The sequence below is a fragment of the Pteropus medius genome, unplaced genomic scaffold (assembly GCF_902729225.1).
Source record: "Pteropus medius unplaced genomic scaffold, Ma_sr-lr_union100, whole genome shotgun sequence".
Lineage (NCBI taxonomy): Eukaryota > Metazoa > Chordata > Mammalia > Chiroptera > Pteropodidae > Pteropus > Pteropus medius.
Window position 1 is genome coordinate 7,313,904 of NW_024353517.1, and position 26,309 is coordinate 7,340,212.

Here is a 26,309-nt window from a genome sequence, read left to right on the forward strand (position 1 = left end):
ATTGCTTTCAGCATGTCTTACACCAGCAGTATTCTCTCCATTCCCCATTCAATTAACTGTTTCTGATTTACTGTTGATGAGGCTAATGAGTTTTGTTAGAACTATGTGTGTGATAAGAATAAACAGTGTTGAATTTGGACTAGAGAAGCTCTTTTTTTGTTTGTTTGTTTTGAGGGAAGGGAATAGAAGGTAAAGTGAGTATAGAAATAATTTCCTATAAATGGGGCTGTACCATGCATACCTACATAGTGGCATTGGTTTTCAGTTACCTGTATTATTAAAAAGAGAGTAGTGGCATGGATAATTCATTATAATTCATTTACTCTTGTGGACAATAAGCATTTTCTGAGAATCTCCTGTAGGCAAAGTGCTGGTGAGATATGGAGATAAAAATACAATCACACAAACACAACCCCTGAAGAATAAAAATTTATGTCATTATGAAAGATAAGATATACATAGGGGTTTATAGTACAACTTATTTAATATTGGGAATAGTGTAAGAATATATGTCATAACTTTGAGAATATTTACGGTAAAACATTCTGGTGTTTCAAAGGAAGAGACAACTGTGTCACTCAGGAAGGGGTTTTTTGAGGAAGTGATATTTAAATGAGTTGAAGTTATGGACAGGTTTTGCACGGAGAGAGATTGGTGAGGATGAGTGGTATATGAGTTAGAGTCTGACTAGAAGAGCAGAAATGATATGGATTAAAAAAATGGAATATGGAATTTATCATAGAGATTAGATCTAGCATTGTGGGAGAAGCTTTTGAGGAGCAAGTAAAGCCCCAAAAGGGGACAATTAAGAGATCAGATACAAGTCACTAACCGAGGACTCTAAGAGGCTGCGGGTAAAGAAATCTGTGGAAGACTGTTTCTTCTGCTTGTGGTAGGCAGGCAGTCAGGAAGAAAAACTGGATGTGAAGCAGAGGAGAGTAACCTGGAATCCATGAGGGTAAACCTCAACACTTAACTGCCTCTCACTGTATCTAACTTTTCAATGTATGTGGCCTGCAGCGGGAGCTGATGCACTTGGCCGTGGAGCTTCATACCTGCCTGGCCTGGGACTTGGAGCAGTTGAAGGGAGCTAAAGGAATATGGGTGTAGCTGCTGCCCCCATCTAGGAGGTGAGCCTCCAGATCAGCAGTAATGTGTGTGAGCTATGTAATACCCAGGTGACTGGAAGGACCTTCCCAAAGCAATGGCTACTGCTTCACTTATCCCATCCAACTCTCATGCGGATTTCCCTGTGGGCAGTCCTAAGTGGGAACCATACAGAAAAGGGAATTCTGGAAAACATAATTCCAGTTTAAACTGACACAGTTAAAAGCCATTGGTGATACCTCAAATAAAGGGAACAGGATGAAAACATAAAGTGAAAGAAGGCAGCCTGTGCCTTGTGTAGGGAGAGTCTAGTTTTACTGGGAGATAGTATATATGCAATGGAGTCATTGAAGATCAGACTTTAAAGAGGTGAGCTGAGGCAGTACTGTTGAAGATCTTAGATATCCTGTTGGAGAATTTGCCCTTAATCCTGTAAGGCAAGGAGAAGCACTGAATATTCTTGAGCAAGAGAGTGGCATTATCAGATCTGTGTTTTAGACAGATCTGGCCCTGGGAGTCAAAGCACTGGAGTTTATAAAGGGAATAGGTGAGACAATTAATGATGATTCTGTTAAAGATAATCCAAGCAAGAAAATTTGCATTCCCAGAGTGCTCTTTTGTTCTCACCAAAGGAAGTTACTCAGAGTCATCATAAGAGGTTGTTGGGGATTATCATGGGAATTAAGTCCTAGCATACATTGTATCAAGCCGAGGTGATTTGACCTGTGGCTAATATTGTCAACTGTAATGTCATTATGGCATATCTAGGTGATAGGCCATAAAATTCCCTGATGATTCTGTCTCCAGTATGTGAAGAGCAAGAGAAAGTGTACGTGTAATTGGAACATCAACTGAAATGAAATTGGCTTACGCAACCACATCGGTATCATTTCGAGAGGAAAATCCTTTAAAAATAAGTATTACTTATTTCACTTAATAAAATAATGGCAATAGTAGTGGTAATAGTAGTATTCTCTTATGTTTGTCCAAGTGCCTAACAATTTGAAAACTACTTACCTGTCCATTATCTCATTTGTTTTGACAATAACTCTGCAAGGTCAGTTTGGTCTGAATTAGTATACATGAGAAAACTGAAGCTCAGAGGTTGTGATAACCATCAAGTGGCCTCTTAGCCCTTGATTCAAGAGTGCTCACTGCAGTTCCGCAGATTAAGTGGGCACCTTTCTGTCACTTGTCCCTCCATTTCACTCTACACATTGTCACCTGATAATGTTCTGGGGACACATATCTGGTTATGCTGTGTCCTGTTCTAAATCTGTCCATACATTTTGGACTTCATTACTTTAAGGTCTCTTTCCACCCAGAGAGGAGATTCCTCATAACCCAAGTATTACAGTTGTCCAATTCCTCACCTCCTTGCAGTATTTTTTTCCAACCTTCTGTTAAAGTACCCAAACACAGGATAAAGAGGAAAGCATACCTGAGCAGATACCCTACATCCCCAGGAGATCCACACATCTTTGAATTAGGTCATTCCACGGGAGTCTTCTCTGTCAATGCCTTCAAGCACATACTCCTTAATATTAAAACACAAACAAACAAACAAACAAAAAACATATCTCTGGCTTCCTGCCTGTCAAAACATAGCAGAACTCATTCATTTCTCTTGACTTATTTAAAACACACACTTACACCCAGTGCTATATTTATTACCTGGGAGTTCAGCAGCCAATGGCAAATGAATATAAGCTATAATCTCCATTCAATGCACCCCAGCAGTTCTCTGTCCTCTGAAAGGGATCCCTATGCCATATTAAATGACAATGTCAGATTCTATGCTTTGGTACATCTGAGATTGTTACAGTTATTGATGTAGAGAGGTGGCTCAGGGGATTAGGGGTAGGCATATAGAAATCAGGCTTTTCCAGCTGCCATTAAACAGAATACTTTTAATAGTTTTCTGAGATTACTAGATCCTTAGAGTCAAAAGGCTAAACCCCTGACTTTGCAAAGAGACCAGAAAGGGATATGCCTTGTTCAGAGCCAGCCAAACCGGTCTCTAACTGGCCTTCCGAGTTCTAGCACAGTGAACTTGCTACTGTAGTATGCTGCCTCTCCTGCTCTGGTTCTCCCACGTGAGAACTGGCTTTATTTCTCTCTACTAGACATATGGGTTTTCTATTTCTTTGTATTTGTATGTAGGGAAAAGTTTGGGAGAAATGAAGTCTAGACTTGCAGTAATAAGAAAGGAAAAAAAACCCAAACAGAATAGCCAACAAATTTGAGCAACAAATATAAAATTATGTGTCAGATGCTTTATAAAATTATCTCATCTAATCCTCATACCCAGTTCCATGAAGTGCTTCACTGACCTGTCCACCAATAAGGAAACTCAAACTTAGCGCAGTTGACACTTGCATAGCTATGGAGGATTTGAGTCCAGGTCTGTGTGACTCCAAAGCTAGGCTGAAATCTTGTACTTCGCTTCACTGTGCTGAGGTGTGCCTTCTATCCCATGGCCCTGTCCAATTTGCTGACACGTACATGAGCATCTAGTAGCAGATGTTTAGTTACTACACTGATCTGTCCTACAGTTTCCTAGAAACCCAGCTTGGGTGAACTAGCCCACTGGCCATTGGAATTTCTGGCTTCTTATTCCTCCCTTTTCTCCTTTTCCAATTCCCATTTACACCTAGACAGTATGGGAAGTGCCTTAATGAACTGATGCTAGAGTTTCCTCTTTTAATGGCATTTTCATTTCTGTAGTATGCTTTTCTGACTTTGAAGTTTGGATAGGCGAGTAGGGGAACAAATGCTTTCCAAAAGCACTAATGTCTCATTTTTCAAAGTGAGATCTATGGAGACATGTAAATGTTGCTTTCAAATACCGGAACCACTGGGATCAATGCCCAGAGGTCTCTGTGGAAGAGAGGCACTGTCCTGACATGATACCAGAGACCTCAACCAAGACAAGAAGGTAGAAATTCCAGGGGATCAAAGTCCAGCTCAACTTAATGAGAAACTTATTACAGTTCGGGCTATAGGAAAACTAAATTAGTAATGAGTTCACCTTCACTAGAAATACTTAAACAGGGCCTCGGCGTCTAATTGGCAAGGATGTTACAGGGAGATTTGAACATTGGAAAAAGAAGTTTGAATCAAAATGACATTTGAGGGCCTTTCCGGCCTTGAGATTCTGTCTTGAATTCACTTAGAAAGTTCATATTGAGAACAAAGGTTTCTCCTTGTTATAATTAACACCAACTAGTGATGTGCCTCCTCCCTCCCTCCCGGTGCTTCCCCCATCAGAACAACTACTCGATTTAAGAAGGAGACTTAGAATGAGGAAGGATGTGGTTCCTTCCCACTTGGCAGCACTCTGTATCAGAATAGAAGACTTGTGCTGGGCCTGGCACGGATCCGTCGGGCCTTCTTACCAGCCCAGTCGTGTCTGTGACCAGAGCACGTGGGAGGTACACATCCGTGTAGGAAAACCTCCCACTGGCTGCCAGCTCTGGATTTTTTTTTTTAATTAATTACTAATGAATGCAGTCTTGCCCAGGGCAGACCTCTTGGAGGAATGAAGACACGCCCTGAAACAAGTCCGAATTAGACCAGACAAACATCCCCTGAAAAATATTCCCTCGGCAGTTGGCAGCATATGAGAAAGTGTCTTTGAAAAGAGCAGTTTCTTCTTGCCATTTCAAAGGAGAGCCGCTTGCAGGCCAGGATGTCAGCAACGCAAAGCTCTTTTTTATCCCCTTATTTTCTTTAATTTTTATTTTTTCTTTCCTTCCTTCCTTCCTTCCTTCCTTCCTTCCTTCCTTCCTTCCTTCCTTCCTTCTTCTTCCTTCCTTCCTTCCTTCCTTCCTTTTCTATTTTTTATTATTAGTTTCAAGTATATAGTACATTGGTTAGACATTCATATAGTTTATGAAACAACCCCTCCCCCACACCCTCCTATTACTCTGTCACCCATCTGGCTCTACACAGAATATTTTCTTCCTTTTTAAAATTGGCTTACTACTAATCGGAAAGCTATGTTCTTCAAAAATGATAATTCTTTGATTTAATGTCAGAATTGGGACAATTCCTCTGTTCTTAAAGGAGAAAATGTTAGTGATAGAAAGTATACAGCAATTGATTAATAGCTTTGATTCAAAAGAATAAAAAGAGACATACTCAAACTGGCAGCTGGTCTTGCCAACCAGTGCTGCAATTATAATGGACAATGCTTTTCAATTAAGTACAGTGATCTTCCCCCTCAAGACTTACATAGACTTTACCATCATCCAATCCAGATGAATATACTTTTTTTAAAAAAATGAAATGTTATAGCTAAGTATGCTTTGCTCAAATCTATCATGTTTAGATTTCTCAAACTATGAAGTCTTATCTTTTACAGGAAAGCTTCAGGGACTTACAGCTATTTGAAGTCAGGTCAACCCCACTGTTCCCAGGGAATAAGCACAATAAACACTTCATAGCTGCAAGGAGTCATTAGGGTTCTGGTCTAACACTGCCTGCAGGTAGTTTAGCTAAGATTTCCCTTGTACACCAGAGCCGTGGGAGGACAGCAGCTTTGGCTTCTCTAGCAGCCTGCTCATTGCTCCTGGGCCCAAGTAGCTGTCTTCCTTGGCCACAGGACCATTGCCTATTTAGACATGACTCTTCCTATAAATGATGTGTTATTTCTAAGAGACAGTTAGATTTTCCAGTAGTTTTTCAGAGATTGAAGGCAGCATGGCTTCATCAGAGAAAGGTCTGAACAGGGAATCAAAAGCTGTCTCACATTTTCTCAAGTGAGTTATTGACCTCATCAAAGTCACCTCTCCTTCCTGGGGTCCTATTTCCCAAATAGTGTCCTGAATAACATCATCTGACTTCCTAGGCCCTTCCTGATTTTCTAGAGGTCATCTTGATAAGAAGCTAGATAAAGGGGGAAAGAATTAAAAAGCAGCCAAGTGGAGGATAGATCTTGGGAAAACAAGTCCTTTATTTTAAATAGGAGTCAGAAAGCCTTTGTTGCAATAAGCCTTTGTGGCAAATATGTGAAACTTTGTCTGTATTGCATACCACAGGGTGGCATTTGAATTTCCTCTATACATCTCATTTCAATTTGCTAAGACCTGACTAGAACTGTGAATCAGAGCCATGAGGAAGCCTAGATCATCAGGTTCAGTTCACTCATTTTCCCCATAACAACCCTGAGGCCCTTGTCCAGAGTTACACAGACCCTTGAACTCAAGTCTCCTGACTCCTTGTGCAATTTGCTTTCACATATATTGCCAGTTAAGTTTGTTTAACAAGGATGAGTCTTTAGCGAAAGAATCAAGCTAAATTCTCAAAGTTGACTGATTCTAAATAATAGAATTTGGTGACCAGAAAAACATGCTAGTAAGGAGATTTGTTTTATATATGTATACATATATATTTATTTTTCCCATGATAAATGTATTGGGTGTGAGTTCTCTTTTGTGTAACTCTGTTCCTAGCCAGCATTGCCTTTCTTTCTGGTAGGTTTTAGAAAGTCTACCTTCTCCAAGAAAAACGCCTTATAACTCACTCTCGGGTCCCCACTAGAGTCACCTACCTTCGCATTTCTGATCACAGTTTTCCTTAAGGTAAAACCTCAGCTCTCTGAAAATACTCGGTGATAGGTGCATTTTAAGTCATAGAGCATTATAAAAAGTCAAGGTTTCAGTTCCTAACTACTAATTTTGTAATCATGAGCATAAGATTTACTTATCCTGGATTATAGATCTGATTATTTTTAACACCCAGTTGACCTTAGATCAATCACGTTATCTTTGTGCTTTTTTTTTTCTGTCTGTTAAGTGAGGTAGTAGGCCCAAGGCCTTCCTAAGTCTTCTGTGATCAAGGATCTTGTAACTGTTTTAACAGTATGTGTTTCTGAAGTGTATTCCATACCACACAGCTGTCTTATAGCAAGCATACTGAGAAATTATACTTTTAATTAGTGATTCGTGGCCATGATTTTGAACATCAATTATTTTTTATTTTTTACTGTGCATAATGATGTCCCCAGGTCCTATTGAAATATGTAAGATTCTAACACTAAATGGCCCCAGACCCTGAGATTACTGACTTTTTTTTTTTTTTTTAAATCGAGGCAGAACTCATTCTGGTTGAGTTTAGAGCACTAGTTTACCTAGTCGTTGGCCACCAGGTATTGGCTTGATCGTTGACACTGTCTAGTAATTGAGTTACCAACTGTTGTATCACTATACACCATTTATTCTGTGTTGCACTTTCCTCCTCTTTTAGCTGTTAAACTTCTTAGACACTAGAGTCATTTTGGGTTATTACTGTGATCTTCTGTGTAGATGCTAGGAACTCTGGATTTTTTTATTAATACTAAGGGAAAATCACTATAAGCTATAAGTATGAAAAGATCGATTTTTCTAAAAAATCAAAATATCATCAATAGGGAAATGGTTGAATACACCATGGGCAATGGAATTGTATTTAGCCATTAAAAGAAATGAAGTATAATTATATGAACTGATCTGGAATAATGCGAATGATATATTGTTAAATAAAAGAAGCAAGTTGTAGACCCACACACGATTCTATTTTTGTAAAGAAATAAAGAAAAAAATATATATGAAAAGATGGAAAAATCTGAATCTGGTAGTTACATGTGATTATATAGGAGTGGAATTGATGAATGCTGAAAAGAATGAAAGGGACATAATGTTTTCCCTTCCTACCTAATATAATTTTAAAAAGGGGGAATAATCGGATTATAAGTATTTTTCCCCTAACATTTTATTATGAATATTTAAAAACATACAAAAAAGTTGAAAATATGCTATAATGAACACCTACATAACCACTACCTAGCTTCTACTATTAGCATTATATAATAATTGCTTTATCACATCTGTCCACTGATGTATGTATGGGTGATTTTTATGTTTTTACACTTTTCAGTATTTTCAGACTTATTTAAGGAATTGACTTGCAGCCTCTTATTATATGAGACTCATAGTCTATCTCAAAGAGCCGTATCACCATATTTACAGATTTTACTGATATTCAGACATAGAAACAAATACTGATAGAGAATTTATTTGATACTTTTACCTTAGATACCAGTGATACCTTTACTCTTTTTTTAGGCGTCAATGAACTTGTCTATTAGGATTTGGCTACTTACTTGAATTTCCTAGGCATTCTGTGAGTCCCCCATCCTCTACCAACATGCATTGACTCTGTACTATTCTTTTCCATGTAGGCAGCTTTGTGGACCATATGCACTCTTATAGCCCATTTAATTCCCCCCAGGATATTACATTATGGAATGTTTCTGGAAATTATCAGGCTTTGAGAATAAATAGAAATGATTTGTGATTCCACTGAGCCACTGCTTGATTTTAGGGTTCTGAATGTCAGACACCTTAATACAAATCATGTGTTGTTTCAGTCCTACATAGTCTCATTTGAAGAAAGATTATTCATTGAAGATGCGCTATGATTTGCAGAGTGGCAATTATATTGAAGAGCAATAATGATTTTAGGTACTTAGTTATGAATATCAAAATATGGAATGTGAATAACTTTAGGCCAGACCTAAATTCTAGGATGCTTTATTCTGTATAATTTATTTTAACAGCTGGAGTTTGCCTCCCTTTTTGGTGATCAGATGTCTTCCTTTACCCTCCTCCCCACCAAAAGGGTCAAACCTACAGAAGATCCCCAGCATTTCTCCCCTGGCTTGTCTTTCTAGGCCTAGTTCTTTCACTCTCTCATCTACTCCCCTGCAGATTCTACTGTGGTTTTACCAGGTATCTTACTGTCCTCTAAATATCTGATGCACTTTCCAGCTTTCAGATCTTTGTTCAAAGTATTTTCTCCTTTTGCAGTTCTTTCTCTTCTTTCCTTCCCTCCTTTCTCCTTCGCTTCCCCAGTCTCCTCCATGGTGTCTCTGGTCTCCACCTACCCACACAGACACACACTTCCCTCTACCTCCTTAAATGCAGGGTCTTCTCTTTGAAACCTCTCTAAACCTGTCAGCTAGAAGAGATCATTCTTACATAGGATTTCCATAATAATTTATTCATATTTTATCGCTTAGAGGGTTGCTTCTCAACCGATGGTCTGTGGAGCAGCAAAAATAGCAGCCTCTGGAGGATGACTAGAAATGCAGTCTCTTGTGTCCTGTCCTAGACTTACTGAATCAGAACCTCTATTGTACCCAGACCTCGAGATCATCTTTATTGACATTGCTATTTGAGAAGCACTGTCTTAGAACAGATATCCAATTTTGCCTCTCACTTGATTGCTTTTGTGCCAGTGGATTCTGATAAACTGTGTCTTGTGATCAGGAACTGTGTCTTCATCCTGTATCTGTAGGTCATGGTGGATGGCTCTGCACACAGTAGAGGCCCTTCAGTGTGTACTTTTAAATGAAAGCCTGTGCTTTCAATGAGGAGGGATTATATGAGGGAAATATATGAATATAGGGTACATTCATGATTCTTGTCAGCAAGACAACTTTCAGACTGTCTTATTTTTGTCTTTGCTGTGGTTGGGTTTTACAGACCTTTATACAAAAGGGCTCACCCCCTTATCAAATCTGTTTCTTCCGTTCATTTCTTTGAGAAGTGGCACAATGATATGGAATATTTGAGTTTTCAGAAGCTCATGTGAATTCACTATCTAAGGGATTAAATTTAAGGCACAGAGAAACACTGTATGGATATTTTATGAGTAAGGTTATAGCTATACAACTGGCATAATTGTTTATTTGTTTCAAGAACTGAAAGGTTAATCACAATGTCAGAGTAAAGTCCAGAATCAGATTTTGGTACCTCTGATCTCAGGAAAATAACATTGTTTTAGTTGATTATATTTGCTTTTTGAAAACTTGGGAAGGGAGAAGTTTAATTTCAAAAGAGCTTTATCTATCTCTTCTTATAGATTCTCTTCAGATTCTTTCCCTCAACGAACGTCTCCATCTTTGCTACTTTCCCTGGCATTATCGTTTTCCTTATTGTCTGTCACTTCTGTCTTTCTCTTCTAATCTCTACTGCTTTGTTTTATAGTTTTCTTACCTATTTTACTCATTATTCTCATAATCAACACTTCTATATTGTATAACTCTCGTGATGTCCCTGATTCTCACAGAAATGCTGAGTGTAATTAGTAAAATTAAATAAATATAAATATATAAAATAAATATTGAAATAAATATACAAATAAAATAAGTGCATAAAATAATAAATAACAATAATAAAATAAGCAAAATAAAAGAAATATAAATAATATACTTATAAATGAAATAAATAACCAGACAAATGATCATTTGACCTGTATAAAAACAAGCCCAGTGAACGCTGGCTATTTTTTTTACTGTTTTTAAAAATAAATCTTAAATACGTGATGCCCGTTTCATCCATTTCTTTTAGATTATTAAGATTATGAAACTCTTTAAATACTTCTTTCTACTTATATTTATTATTTTATTTAGAAGCTATTTTCTAGTTCCATGCCCCCATGTGGCATTGCAATGGATGAAAAAAAATGAATCATAAAAAACAAAACACAACTTGTTTGGCCTTCAAGCCCTTAAAGATGCTCACAAGGAAATAGAAGAGATGAGATAAACAAGAATAACTACAATTCAAGGTAGAAGGGAATAAATGCTAACAAACATGTAATAGAATTATAGAGTTTTTGTTTAGAGAAACCTGGGAGATACTGGATATGCAGAAATGGCAGGAAGTTTATTAGAGCATTGAGGGACTAGTTTCTGTGAATTCTGGTTCCCGTTACTCACAATCACATTCTCATTCTCATCCTCTCTCTCTTTTTTCTCTACCCCACTGTCTCTCTCCCTCCCTTCCTTCCTCCTTCCCAAGTCTCTTTTAAACTTTCTTCCCTTTTGTCCTTCCATTCTTTTTGTCTTTGATGGACTAATATTTGTATGCTGTTCATTCTGAAAGTGAAAGCCTCAAAATCACAGAATTCTCTGTTTGGAAGTCATTTTACAAAACCTTTTTTGTGCTTGTCTGTAGAAAAATGCCTTCCTGTCCTGGATTCACAATGAAACATTTATTTGTTTTTATAGATACCGATACTCACTCATTGTTTTAAAACTCATTTTTCCTTTTCTTCCAGAAGTTCATTTGCCCCATCCTTCTAGTTTTCCCGCTAGTTAGTAATAACAAGAATTAGTTTTTTCTCTCCTATGTCTGTGTTTTAGTTTTTTTTTCTCCTAAAATTTATTGTAGTGAAAATTATAAGTTTAGGAGGTATTAAGGAAATATAATTAAAAACAAAATCTCTCAACCTGGCAATCCTCTCCACAAATGTAAGAAAGGAAACAGTTTTATTATCGAACAAGCGTTAAACCAGAATGTGATGTACATCACAGGCAATCCGCTAAGAGATTGCAAAAACAGAAAGCTCACCCTTTTATATAGCCGTGCATCCCATTGCATACATGTTTTCAAGATAAACAATAGCTTGTCCTGAAGTAAGAGGACTTGGTAGCATCGTTTGTCACACATAGTTTATCCTGACATTACATGGTAATAGGGATGACTATCTGTTAGTTAATTGGTCTTATCTAAAGGAAAAATAGCTCATATTTTTATTTTTTTAATTGTATTTTCTTGTGGTAAGAATACTTAATGTAATGTCTACACTCTTAACACATTTTTAAGTCTATAATACATTATCATTAACTATAGGTACAATGTTATAGGGCAAATCTGTAGAGCGTATTTATCTTTCTTAACTGAAACTTTATGCTCATTGATTTCTAACTTCCCTTACCCCTTCCCCAGGCCTAGACAACCACCATTATACTCTTCAATTTAATGGATTTGACTATTTTATATAACTCATATAAGTGGAATCATGCAGTATTTTGTCTTTCTATGACTAGGTTATTCCACTTAGTGTAATGTCCTCAAAGTTTATCTATGTTGTTGAATTTTGCAGAATTTCCTTTATTTCTAAGGCTGTATAGTATTGCATTGTATGTATATACAGCATTTTCTTTATCCATTCATCTGGAGATGGACATTTAGCTTTCCTCCATATCTTGACTCTTATGAATAATAATGCAGTCTATATATGGAGTGAAGATATGTCAAGATCCTGATTTCAATTTTTTTTTTTTTTTTTTGTGGGAGGGAGAGGTGGGTAAATACCCAGAAGCGGGATTGCTGGATCTGACAAAGTAATTTTGCAATTGTAGCAAGGCGCCCACAGAAGTTAGGCTTCTGCCTTCCCACAGAAACTGGGAAATATCACCCCATCTTGATGTTTACATTTCAAAAAGATGATCTCTGGGTCTCTGAAAAAGACATTCTATTTTTTTTACAGAGCCTAGGATGTATTTTAGTATGTTTAACTAAATGCAGTTCAGAATTAAAGTCTTAGTTTTTCTGAGTTTGTTATATATCAGAGATTCAGCTGAGGTTTGTCTTTGGCCTTGTGTAACAAATCATATACCTTCATGTTAAATCTGATTTGAAAATTTATTAACATTTAAAATTTAAAACAATTTTATTCTGGTAAAATATACATAAAATTTACTATTTTAGTTATTTTTGAGTGTATGTTGAAGTGGCCTTAAGTACATTCACATTGTTGTTCAACTGTCACTGCCACTCATCTCCAGAACTTTTTCTTCTTCCTATTTCAACAGAAATTGTATGCTTTAAACACTAACTCCCTATTCCCTCCAGCCTCTGGCAACCACCATAATTAGCATTTTAACCTGCCTATCAGAAACTGCCTGTGAAATTTCAATATCCTGCCTACAGCAGTAAGTAGGGGTCTGTTTGCCCAGGATTTGAAACACAAGGGTGTTTTCTTGGGAAACGACTGAGGAAAAACAACATTAAAACCTTTTGAATGTGGTGCCCCCATTTAATTCAAGTGATGGTACATTAATTACAAATAATCTAAGTCTGTGCAATTCTTAGACATGTCTCATTTGTGCCACCCCATAACTTTCAAAGTAATAAAAACTACGTTTTGAGTGAAATATTTTTTGCTTGTAATTTAGGGATTTTACTTATGTAGATTGACATTTTCTATGACCTTTGCTCCAGTGAATCTTTATCTTTCTCAATTGATCTTTTGGGTTATTTTGTGAAACACAGCACCTCCTTCATATGTTTTGCTTATGGCCTGCCACAGGCATTGGGGAGAATGATATAAAAGAATTGAGGCAGATGATCTGCTGCAATCAGAGAACCTTATTTAAAACCAAGCTCTGCTATTTGATTGCTCTGATAGCTTGAGTAAGATACTTCACCATTTTGCACCTAATTTCTTTATCTTGTAAAACAGGAAAATTATATTGCTTTCTGAACAAGTGTTCTGAATAGCAAATAAAATAAGACATGAAAAGAAGTACAGCATATATGTCAAAGCATGAATTATTTCAGTTGAGTAAGGTACCTAGCATATAGTAGGGATTTGGAAAATATTTGTTAAATAAGCGAACAGATATTGTTCTCAAAGTTCAGTTTCCTAGGGTTCTCTCCTCTCCACAGATACCCCTGACTTAGCTTATGACCTCTCCACTCTCTGCTTTCTTCTGGTTCCTGATCATATCTCTCTCTCTTGACCCAAATCATGCTTCAGGTTTAAAAACTCTAGAGTTCAGAGTTTGGGGAGTAATACAAAGCGGGCAAAGGAATGTCTATTACTTCCTCTTATTGGCTCTTCCTCTGAGCTTCTGAAGGGTTTGAAATGGCAGTTAGAAATACAATCATCCACTGTATATACGTTAGGAAGAAGGGATCTTTTTTTTTTCTCAGCAGCAACATGCACAGGGGATTTCACCCTGGCCAAAAAATAATGGGCTGCGATAATGTTGAATCAGATACTGTGAATCCAAATTAAACAATATTCTGAGGCTAGTCCCAGGAGTTCCCTAGGTGGACACTTAGGCAGGAGCTCAATGGAGGTCTTATTTAGTGTCATCATGCACAAAATAAATGCAAATGTAAGTCTTATAAGGCATAACCAAATCTTACACTGACAAAGCAGATGACACTTTCTCGGTATTCTTGTAAACAGTCTGATAGATTTGTGTGAAAAACACCTCCCTGAAGATGATCTGGAATAAAAAATAAGTGTTGAGAGACCAGAGGTGTGGAAAACAATTGAAAGAGTGATGAATTTTCCTAGACTGAAGAACAGCCTGTAGATTCGGGCCAGATAATGTGCTGACTCTACTCAGAAGACCATAGTTATTCAGTCCATAGTACTGAGCACTTTCCGTATGCCTGGCTTCATGCTAGACCCTGAAAGACAAATATTCATCAGAGGTAGACCCTGTTCTCCAGGATCTCAAGAGAGAAGACACATACACAAACTTAATTGTACTACAAGGTAAAGAATTACTTTACTGAGACCAAGGGAAAGTTGGTAGGGAGAAGGGATACGTTACATCTGGTCAAGAGAAGCGTGGAGGTCTCGTGAAGGAAATAGTTTTGGAAACAAGTCTTGTAGGATGGGCAGTGTTTGTACCCGTGAAGAGGGGCATGCAGGGCATTCCAGGCAGAGGAATGATTAAAAGGGAAGGGAGGCACGGGGTGATTTATGGCATCATCTGTATGTGCACCTGTGGCTGGAGTCCAAGTTATACGAGGAGGAGAGATGCAGGAAAGGGGTGGATAGAGGAGTTTTGCCACCAGATCCTGGAGAATCCAGAATGTCATATGAAGGACATCAGGGAAATACAATTAAGATGTGCTGTGTGGGAAAATCGATTTGGTCCTTGTCATCAGTCAGCCTTTACAGGTGCCCTTATGGCCCCCAAAACTTTCCTAAGGCTTTTACAGCCTTCTTATTTATAATGTGGTAAACATTTTTTTTTCTTTTGGCTTTAGAGAACAAGATGTTGGTCTATTTTTCAAGCATCAGTGGATAGAAAGAATATTTACATGCAGAAAACGAGTAGTTTTTAGTCAGCCATTTTTTTCATCTTTCTCTTTTTCAGAGACAGACAGACCAATGAAAAATAATACACTTTTAATTTCCCTAGCATATATTAAGGTCACAGAGGTGAAAGGATTATTTGCCGGGTCCCCTCATCTGTGCTGATTCCTTTTTATAATCAGAGAAATAATTGCTCTCCTGTGTTTTCCAACTTGTTCTTTATAGTATCAAATCTTCTGATTTGGTGACAGTCTTTATGCATCCAAAATGCTAGAAGTGAAATCATAATCAACTCCAATTAGCTATACTGGCCGAGCATAGCATTACTAATACTTAAATCCAGCAGCACGTCTTATGTCTCATTTTAGCTAGTCATTATACTATTTCTCCATCAACTTGCCACAGGATGGCTTAGTAAATTAGAAAATTGATTTGAATTTCTCACTTTTTTCCCTCAAATTCATGACCCTTAACCGCAGTAGAGGTTTTCTCTAATATGACCCATGAGAGAATTTACAGAAATTTCTCAAAGCTTGGTCTAATTGCCGATACCTTATACAGATGAAACCCCGTTTTTTGTTTCCTGAAAGAATTTCAGCCAGCATTTCTAAACTCTGCCAAGAATCCTAGTGCTTGGAGATATTTTAAACAAGGATTCATAAAGTCAATTAAGTTTGAGGAGCACTGTAAATGATTCCTAAGTAATTTAGTTTCACAGCATATGTTAGCATTCTAAAGACTGAGCAATTCTGTAGAAAAAGATAACTTTTAGCCTAATTTTCACCTAATACTAATAACCTAATGTTTCTCAAAAATAAATACAGTACCAAAATATAATTTTTAAAAATCATTTTGTAGAAGCTCAAGTTGGACAACATGGATCAATATGTGGCCTTCAGAGGGCCTAAGTTAATTCAAGAATAAAATTTAAAAAAATACATCAAGAGCCTTGCATTTAGTAGGGGTATTAGACCTATGTATTGAATTCATCTTCTGCCTAACTTCCAAGATTTATGTGAGGATATATTTGTAACTCGGTAATCCTTTAAAACCCTGTCTGTATCAGACAGAGCTCCTACATCTTATATCATTTTCCTGAGTCCAAAGAAACACCAAAGGGAACTGAAATAATAAAACATTAATTTTGGCTGCAGAATACCGATCTTGCTGACCCTGCGGGGTTATTGCAGAGTGAGAGTAATTATGCAGATGTGCCACCTGAGGCTTCGGAGTTGAAGTACCCTGTTGTAATTCACTGCAGGATCATTCATGTAGCCAGAATATTGATATGATTATTATTCCACCAAGGTTTTATCCGCCCCTAGACAATTACAGAACCACTTACCAGCATCTCTTATTGACTTCTTATTTAAAATTCCCAGGGCCACAGCAGGCATTCAGATCCTGTTGTTGGGGACGGCTACAGATCAATGGCATGAAGCAACACGGGATTTCTTTAGGACGTGACAGATGCTGAGATTGTTTCCTAAGCAGCATACAGTAGAAAATAGTGTTTCTGTGGCCCCATGCCTCTAACACAGACATTTAAAGTAATGACAACAGGAGCAGAGAGGGAGCATATAGCAGAAAGATCATGAGATTTGGTTCAAGATAATCTGAGTTTGAACACTGGTTTCACGATTTATTTATTTTGTGTGGAACTTTGGGGAAATCACTACATTTTCCTGTAAATAGTATTTTCTGAAAATAAGTGTTTCTGAGGCCCCATGTCTTTAACACAGATGTTTAAAATAATGACTGCAAGAGCAGAAAGGGAGCATATAGTAGAAAGATCATGAGATTTGATATCAAGATACCTGCATTTGAACACAGTTTCACCATTTATTACTGTGCCACTTTGGGGAAATCACTATTCTTTCTGTAAAATGAGATTGATATTAAATACCAAACTTCTGGCAGTCTTCAGAGGTTTAAATGAATATATGTGTGTAGGAAAAAAACAACTATGTGAATGGCAAAGTGTTTTAAATATATATACTTGCTCATGAGAAAGGCTTCCATTCTTGAACTGGCAGTATCAGCATAATCATACATGCTTTTTATGGCCAAATTGCTTGGGTAATGTCCTATTGACTCCGATAATCACTAGTATTGTTACTAGGGCAGAATGTGGTCACCGTACGTTGATATGATTAGCAACTTCAAGGTGTGTATGCCCTTGAAATGATGTGCAGAATAAAATTCCTATTTTTAATTGCTATTCCTAATCCATAGTTTTAGGAACTTCATAACTGCACGGTAATACTCATCTAATTAGAATTTTCAACAAGTTTTTCTTCCTGTTCTATGCTCAGTGGTAAAAAGTAAGGCTTGTTTTTTTTTTAATTTGCCCTAAATGCCTTTCTTCTTTAGGCATGGCTACATTTCACAGTGTTTGTTACCTGTCTTCAGAATCCAGCTGCAATGCCATCTTGTTCAAGGGGTCTCCCCACGCCCCCACCTGCCACGTCCCAACCCCTCCCTCTGCCATTAAAATACAAGTGATTCTCTCCTCAGAGCATGTTGCTTGGACTAATTTGTATACTTAATAATAGCATGAGCAAGCACAACTAAAATGTTTTGTACAGTTAAATAATAAATATTCTTTATTGTAATATAACAAATAATAATAACAATATATTCTTATGCGTATTATATAATTCTGTCAACAAACATATGAATTAGGTACTGTTATTCTCCCCATTTTATAGTTGAGAATACTAAGGTACAGACAGATTAAGTAATTTGTGCAATACTCCACAGATACTAAGTGGGAAAGCCAGGGCTTTGGGACATTTTACTAAAAGAACAGGCTTTTACTTACAAGATTGTAATTACAAGATTGTAATTAGCAACCTGAATGTTGGAGATCCCTACTAGGTTTTGAGTTCCTGGATGCCTGGGGTGTGTTATGTTCTGCCCTCTTGCTTAATTTTCTTGTCAAAGCATTTTAAAACTTCATATTAAGCACCGCTTGAGCATCTCTGTGAAGGGGCTGGTTTGTGTGTGTGTATGTGTGTGTGTGTGTGTGTGGTGTTTTGGCCTAAGTAGCTGTGTGGTAAAAATAAGGCATACTTGTTGAAATTGGGGTCCTTGGGTCTTTAGTAGTTTATGGATCAGTAGTTAATAGCATTATAAAATTCCTGCTTGTTTTCATTCTGATGAAAGGGAAATTGCATTTTCTTACTTTATTTGCAATGAAGTCACCAAATGTCAAATGCATATATAAAGAACTGTGGCCAAAGCTCCTTCCCCCTTCCCTCCACTCAGAATGATCTGGTGGACTGAGGTCACATCCCAGACTATGGGACTGGTGGGTACACATTGCCATCTGTCAGGATGATCTTGGTGTCCAAAAATCAGTGAAAGAAGCCATAGAATTTTCTCAACAGGGACATAGACTCACACAGACCTCCTTAGTGTTAGTTCATAAGGGGATTTTCTTTTAACACTTTAGATACAGAGAGATGCTTTTCTTTAAAGCTCTCTAGTTTGGGCTTATATGGGTTCTCAGGAAGACTTGGAATGTTATCTTTGCATTTTGGGGACAAGATTCTGGGTGGGGAGGATGCCTGATGGGCTGTGTTCTCCAGCAGACAGAATGCTGAAGGCAAAGGCCATCCTGAAGCCTCCATGCTTTCTCACAACTGGCAGTATTGGTCTGCTACAGGTAAGACTTCTGTGAAAGTTCTAATTTAACTTTGGGCTTTAGCTCTTCTTCACAAAACTAGTAGTGCAAACACAGGCACCAGAACAATAAAGTACATAGGCAAAGTTACACAGCCAATTAATGTAAGCGTCGGTCCTAGGATCCAGACTCATCCTCCCTGTTTCTCTGTATAATTGAGTGCTGTAGGGTCTGAGTAGCTGAAGCTACTGAAGCTCTCAGGTCCCTGAACAGGAGGTTAGGCAAAGCTATAATATAGTCTGATAGATGGTCTCTGGCAAGTCAATCATTTTTTTTCTGACAGAAGTCAGGGGATGACACAGGGATGTGCTCTTGTGAAAGGACAATTGACTGTGCTGTGAGATCAAGAACGGCTTGGATCCATTCAAGTCTAATTTCTGAAGACAGGCTCACTTTTTAGGCAGTGGATCTTGATGAGAAGTCACAGAGGGCACAGTGCCGTCTTTAAATCACTCCTGTAGGAAACTACATCCTCCGGTTGACCTTTAGCCCCGCTAAAGAATCACGTATACGTGTGAATACCTGTGTAAAATAAAGCATCGGCACCTCATATTTGCACCATTCTACCATGTATGAAACTTTTTCATAAATACTATCTGATTTAATCTTTAAAGCAACTTATGAAGTAAATATTTGTTATTCTATTTTATTGATAAGAATACCTGGGTTCACAAGGGTTGAGTAAATTATCCAAGGGCACACAGTTAAAAAGTGACCAACAACAAACTAAACAGAAGTGGACTGTGTCCTAGGGAGATGTTCTTTCTAATACCTATCCCTATAATTATATGTATTTATTGTATAAAAGTATCAGGTTGTGTACCACAGTCACAGACTTGTAGTCCTAGTCCAAAAAAAGAGTTGAAAAGAGAAAAACCAAATAAAACAAAAATTTCTCAGGGCTCTGTGGGAGATACAGATACCATCCCAGAGTTTCTATAAAAGGCGTACTTCTAGCCAGCGGCAAGATAAGAGAGAACCAGGAAAGGCTGTAGAGGGGGGTTGAAACTGTTGGAAAGTTAGCATTTATTTCCTTTCCCTGGTAGCCATTTTAGTCTCAAGTGGAGTTGAATGATTTTGAAAAGCATCTACATATTATGGATTGAAGATTGATCTAGGAGTTAGTGCTTGGGTTCCCCCTTCTCTATTAGAGCTTTCACTATCAATATCAGTATTTCCAATGGAATCGAAGAGATTTAATACATAAAAAAAGGGTTCATGGTCAAATAACTATGGTTAATGCAGTGTTAAAACAAGTCAACCACAATATTTACTTGGTAGATATTTTAAAATGCTAATGTGCACTGGGAATCTCTAGGAAAGACATACGTGACATGTAACTTTCCAAAATCATTTTGGTCACTTGGTCCTTTGGCAGGGTGCTCATTGTGGGATATGATGGTTTTCATCATGCACTTTGGTGTGATTGTATTGTACTTGATCATTTACTAGTTCTTTTCTCTACTTTCCTTTTCTCTTTCTTTTGTGTTTATAAGTCTGACTATGCTCCCAAACTCCCAAAGAAATGTTGTGTTTATTTCTGTATACTGAAGTTTTTATTAAAGTGTATGAAAGAAGGGTTCAATAAGTTCTTATTGATTTGAACAAAATTTCATTGTGTAGACACAGAAACTAGAGGGTACAGTCTTTACGGAGAAATCCGTGATAGCTTGGCCATAGTTTTGTTGCCTGCGGCCTCTCTAACAATGTGTAGATGGCATGTCTCTCGAGAGCCTTACAGACAGGATCATGATCTTCAGACCATCCCTTTGAATTAGAGAGGTGATTAGTGTCAATGTCGTTACATGAAATTTAAGGGGAGAAAAACTCAAATGGCTAAGAAACTTTTCTATGCTGGGAAAAGTAATGAAATCGCTAACCTGGAAGTGACTGCATCTTAGTCTATAAGGTAATATGACTGTTTTGTGTCTGTACTGGTTGTAATCCCACCCAATTCCCTACTTGAACACATGATGGCACATTGGGTGGTATTTCCCCAGCAAGCTGCTCCCTCTTCTGTATTCTCACACACCTCTGCTGCAGCACTGCTGTCTTGTCTCAGGACCACATCTTGCCATGAAGACATGGTCATTTTCCTTCCTTCCTCTTTCCTTAGACTGTGTCCAGAGCTTGATAAATATGCGTTACATGAATTAGAAGGAATGTTAGGTATATTCATCATAAATATTCTTCCTCGCCCCAGCCTTGAAGTTCCCTGAGATGACATCCTGTCACTTTCTGTGTTGGATTTTAAGCTGCTCTCATGATTTAAAAGATTGTACATAATGTTATTCTGTGCCTTTTTCTAAACCTTCCCTATTGTTTTAAACCACCTTTTAACTTCAATCGAGCATAACATATTAACAGTAAAGTAGGTAAATATTAAGTGGAATAATTTTTACAAATGCATCCTCATGTAACCATCATCTGACTAAGAAATAGAACATTACCAGAGCTTAGACATCTCACTCTTGCTTCTCCCTGTCAATATTGCCAAAGGTAAGCCAGTAATTAAGCTGTAAGTTAAGGACCCTTCAGATTTTTTTCAAATTTGAACAAAACAAAACAAAACAAAAAGCTTAGCTTATTTCATGATAAATCCAATGTCATAACGCTTTATATTAGTACTGCACTTTATAATTACAAAACCTCTGTTCATGGGTCACATCATTCACTTCTCAATAGCCACCCTGTGAGATATGGTGGAGGTGTTACTTCCATTAAAAACTGAGATATTTGAAAAGTAGGGAAGGGAAACCTTCTGGACCATAAGATCTCTAAGTTCAAGTTTCATTGTGTCATATGAGTACTAAACTTATAGGGGTGAGCACTTTGTGAGATATATAAATGTCTAATCACTACATCGTACACCTGAAACTAATATAACATTGTATGTCAACTGTAATTAAATAATACATTTAAAAAAGTCATTGTAGAGCATATTATAACTATCTTTGTTTTTTTTGTAAGATACAGAGGCAAGACTTACAACCATGACTATCTTCTCTGAAATATTTGGAGAACAGAACATTAAACTTGGAACTAGTATATGCAAAGTGTAGGATATGGCAAGTGTTTCCCAATGATCAAAGGTTAACTTGAGCCAAGTAACTTGGGCTCTTCTTTGTAAATAATATTAATGGTAGCTCACATTTGTCTGTTGCTCCACAGTTTCTCAAGTAATTCACATATATTGTCTCATTTAATAAGAGCTAATAATAACCAGTATTGACTGAGAGATGCTTATGTTCCTGGACAGTGCTAATCACTCTACAGGAATTATCAAGTACACTTCTCTCAAACAACTGATGAGGTAGGTATCATGCCATGCAAAACCCCTGCCTCAGTATCTTTAAGTACAGACTACTTAATCATCAAATTGTTCACCCATTAGGGAAAGGGAACAATGAGACACTCTTCTTGTCCTCATTGAGAAGTGTCCATGAATGCCTAGCATAGCATGTCAATCTTAAATTAATCATCAACACAATGGCCAGGTTATAACTTTATCTAAGTAGTTGTCGTGAATTTTCTCCTCTTCTCCAGGGCAGTCCAAGTTCAAACAGACAAGCATAGAAATCAAAATTCAGTTTGAGTTCATCTCACTGAAAACCTAGTTCTAGTTTTCTTTTGTGAAGGATGAGACTTAACGATATTTCTTTTCTCACCCCACAGAGCATGTTTCTATTTAGAATATTAAAGAACAAAAGGAAATCAATCTGCTCACATCCTGTTCCAAGCTTCTAATGATGGCAGGAGGTGTATTATGTTATATATGTCCTCTCAGAGTTCCAAACACTTTGAAGCTGTTTAGTAAGAAAGGGGAGGAAATATCTAAGAGGACTGTGCTAATGTTTTCTGGTGTGAACTTTGACTCTGCTGTTGTATCAAGGTTAGCAACACGGGCTTAATATGCTGAAAGCTGGGACAGTTCATTGATCTCTCTCTGTGCCTGTACTGCTAGACTTTTCTGGAACATTTAGTACTTAATGACAGGACTGTGTTATTTTCAAAGTAAAGTTGAAAATAGAAACCACATTTAGGTTAAAACAGCTTTTATTTGTTTAAACTGTTTAAAAGGGTTCACAAATCATTTGTGGAGCTTTTAAAAAAGAAAAATCATACCACTTTAAAAATATATTTTTAATTAACATACAATAAAGTTGAATTTTTTGAAGTACAGCTTTATGAATAATAACTCATATATAGACTCATTTAATCACTGCCCCCATCAGGATACTAAGCTATTTCATCCTCCAAATGACTCCCTTGTGTTATCCCTTTAGAGTCACACCCTCCTCCTACTTCTAGCCCCTGATGTTTTCTCTGTCACTCTAGTTTTGTCTTTTTGAGAATGTCATTTAAATGGAATTCGACAGTCTGTAACCTATTGAGATGGGCTTTTTTTCACTTAGCATAATGTTTTTGAGCTTTATCCAAGTCTTTCTTTCTTTTTTTTTAAATAAACAATTCGCTGTTTTGTATTGTTGAAAGTAGTCTATTTTTTAGATGTACCAGGGTTTGTTTATCCATTTGCCTGTTGAAGGACATTTGAATTGTTTCCAGTTTGGGACAATTAATAATAGAGCTGCCGTAACCATTTGCATATAGGATTTTGTGTGAACATAAGTTTCCACTTCTCTTCGGTAAATACCTAGGAGTAGGATTGCTAGATCTATGGGAAGAATATGTTTAACATTATAAGAAACTACCAAATTATTTTCCAGAGAGGCCGTACCCTTTTTAGTCTCAGCAATAAGAGAGTTCCAGTTGCTCGTATTCTCTTCAGCACTTATTATTAGTGTTTCTTGCTTTAGTCATTCTGAATGGTGTGTAGTAGTATCTAATTTTGTGGTTTTACTTTTTATTTTCCTTATGGCTAATGATGTTGAATATCTTTTCACTTGTTAATTTGCTTTCTGAATACAGTAAGTCTTTCTTTATCCTCAGGGGATATGTTCCAAGACCTCCAGTGGATGCCAGAAATTGTGGATAGTACCAAACCCTAATATAGTGTTTTTTTTTCCTATACGTACATACATTTTCATTTAAAGGAAGCACTTTATGACTTATATTTAGCATATTTTAATTGCCAGCATCACTACTCTTGTGTTTTGGGGCCATTATTAAGTGAAATAAGGGTTACTTGAACACAAGCACTGAGATGCCATGACAGTTGATGAATAACCAAGACGGATACTAAGTGACTAATGGGCAGGTAGCATATACAGCGTGGACAGTCGAGACAAAGGATGATTGATTCTCATTACAGGGAGGATGGAGTGGGACCATGAGAGATTTCATTATGCTATTTAGAATACTCTGCAACTTAAAACTTATGAATTGTTTACTTCTGGAATTTCCCATTTAATATTTTCAGACCATGGTTGACTTCAGCTAACTGAAACCATGGAAAACAAAACCATAGGTAAGAGGGGACTACTTTATCTTATTTGGTAAAGTTTCTCTTTAAGATTTTTGACATTTTAAAATTGGATTGTTTGTAGTGTGATTCCTACAACTTTATTCTTCTTTTTCAAAATGGATTTGAATTTTTAAGGCATTCTCTTTCCATATAAATTTTATAATCAATTTTATTATCAGCTTGTCTATATCTATAAGCAAATCCTGCTAGGATTGTTGATTAGAATTTCATTAAATCTATCAATTAATTTGGGGGAGAATTAACATCTTTTCTATATTGAGTGTTTCAGTCCATGAATATGGTATGTCTCTTGTATTATTTTTTATTACTACTGTAATGAATTACCAGACACTTAGTAGTTTAAAACAACATCTTACTTATATCACAGTTTCTAGTGAGTCAAAAGTCCAGGTACAGTGTGGAATATCTGGTTCTCTGTTTAGGGTCTAACAAGGCTAAAATTAAAGTGTCAGCAAGGCTGCATTCCCTTCTGGAGGCTCTAGGGACAAATATACTAAAAAGTTGTTGACAGAATTTCATTCTCTGTGGCTATAAGTCCGCGATTCCCATTTCTTTACTGGCTGTCAAATGGGAGTCTCTCAGCAGTCCAAGGCCACCCGCAGTCCTTGACATGTTGCTACATTTGCCTTTAAATGTCAGAGGCCTATTGAGTTCTTTTCTTGCTCTGCATTTTGCTGATTTATCCTTTTCCTGCATCTCTGTGACATTAACCAAAGAATTTTATCTGCTTTTAAGGGCTCATGTGATAGATTGGGCTCATTTGAATAATCAATATAATTTCCCTATTTTAAGCTTCATAACCTTAATTATATTTGTCAAAGCCCTTTCACTAATTAAGGTAACATAACAGGTTCCAGGGATTTAGGGAATGGGGCCATTCTGCCAACCACATATTTCTATTTCTTTAGATCTTCTTTGATTTCTTTTATCAACATTTTATAAATTTCAGCATACAGATCTTGTATGGTTAGACTTTTGTTTATAGGTTTGGTTAGACTTTTAGTTAATAAGCATTTCTTTCTCTCTTTTTTTTTTAGTTATTTTAAACCATCTTTTAAAAAAATTGTTTCCCATTCTTCATTGCTAGTATATAGTGTGTTAAATTTTAGTATGTTAACTACATATTCTGTGACCTTGCTTATTTAAAGTTCTTTTTTAAATAAATTCTTTATGATTTTTTATGTTGAAAATTATGTCATCTGATTAAGACTTCCACTATGCTGTCAAATAGTACTAAGAAGGAATATCCTTGCCTTGCTACTGACTTTAGTGGAAATACATTCAGTCTTTCATCATGTGATGTGATGTTAGCTGTAGGTTTTTGTAGATGCTCTTTATCAGTTTGAAGAAGTTCTCTTCTATTCTTAATTTGATGAGAGGTTTTATTATGAATGGATGTTGAATTTTGTCAAATGTTCTTTCTGGGTCAATTGACATGATCATGTGGATTTTCTACTTTGTCTTTTCAACTACTCAGATTAGCCTTGCATTCTAGTATAAACTCTGCTTGGTTATGGGATATCTATAGTTTGTTTTCTTATGGTGTCTATGGCAGGTTTTAGAATCAGAGTAATGTCTCATAAAATGAATTAGTAACTGGTTTGTCCTCCTTCATTTTCTTACAGAGATTATGGCAAGATGATGTTTTTATATTTTAAATGTTTGATAGAATTCACCAATGAAACCATATGAAGCTTGGAAATTTCTTTTTTGGAAGGTTTCTAATTTTAAATTTAATTTCTTTTAATAATAATAGTAGAACCAATCAGATTGCTTATTTTATCTTGGGTGAGATTTATTAGCTTGTAGTTTATAAGATGTTGGTTTATTCATCTAAACTGTGGAATTTATTTGCCTACATTTTTTAGTATTGCCTTATCACCACTTTAATGCCTGAGTGACCAGTAGTGATGTACTCTCTTTCATTTCTGATATTGGTGACACGCTCCTTTTTTTCCTTTTTGGTGTACCTGGCTAGAGATTTAGCAATTTTATTGTTCTTTTCAAAGTGCCAACTTTTGGTTTTAATATTTTTTCTTAGTTTTCTTTTCTTTTTCTTTTTTTTAATTCTTGATCTCTCTTCATTATTTTCTTCATTTTGCTTGACTGGTTTATTTTTCTCTTTTTCCAAGTTCTTAATGGTGAAGATTAGATTATAGACTTAAGGTCTTT

General features: G+C 36.7%; 1 protein-coding gene across 6 annotated transcripts in view; it reads left to right on the plus strand.

The window, feature by feature from the left end:
* The window catches only part of IL1RAP (interleukin 1 receptor accessory protein), a 121,151-nt gene that overhangs the window by 11,946 nt on the left and 82,896 nt on the right, over nucleotides 1-26,309 (plus strand). The window contains exon 1 of one of the 6 annotated variants that reach the window (XM_039850882.1): nucleotides 24,090-24,119. The exons of the other annotated variants lie outside the window; for them this stretch is intronic. The gene's annotated coding sequence lies outside the window, so the exon portion shown is untranslated. Of the gene's footprint in view, nucleotides 1-24,089; nucleotides 24,120-26,309 lie in introns of those variants that run through there. 6 annotated transcript variants of the gene reach the window in all.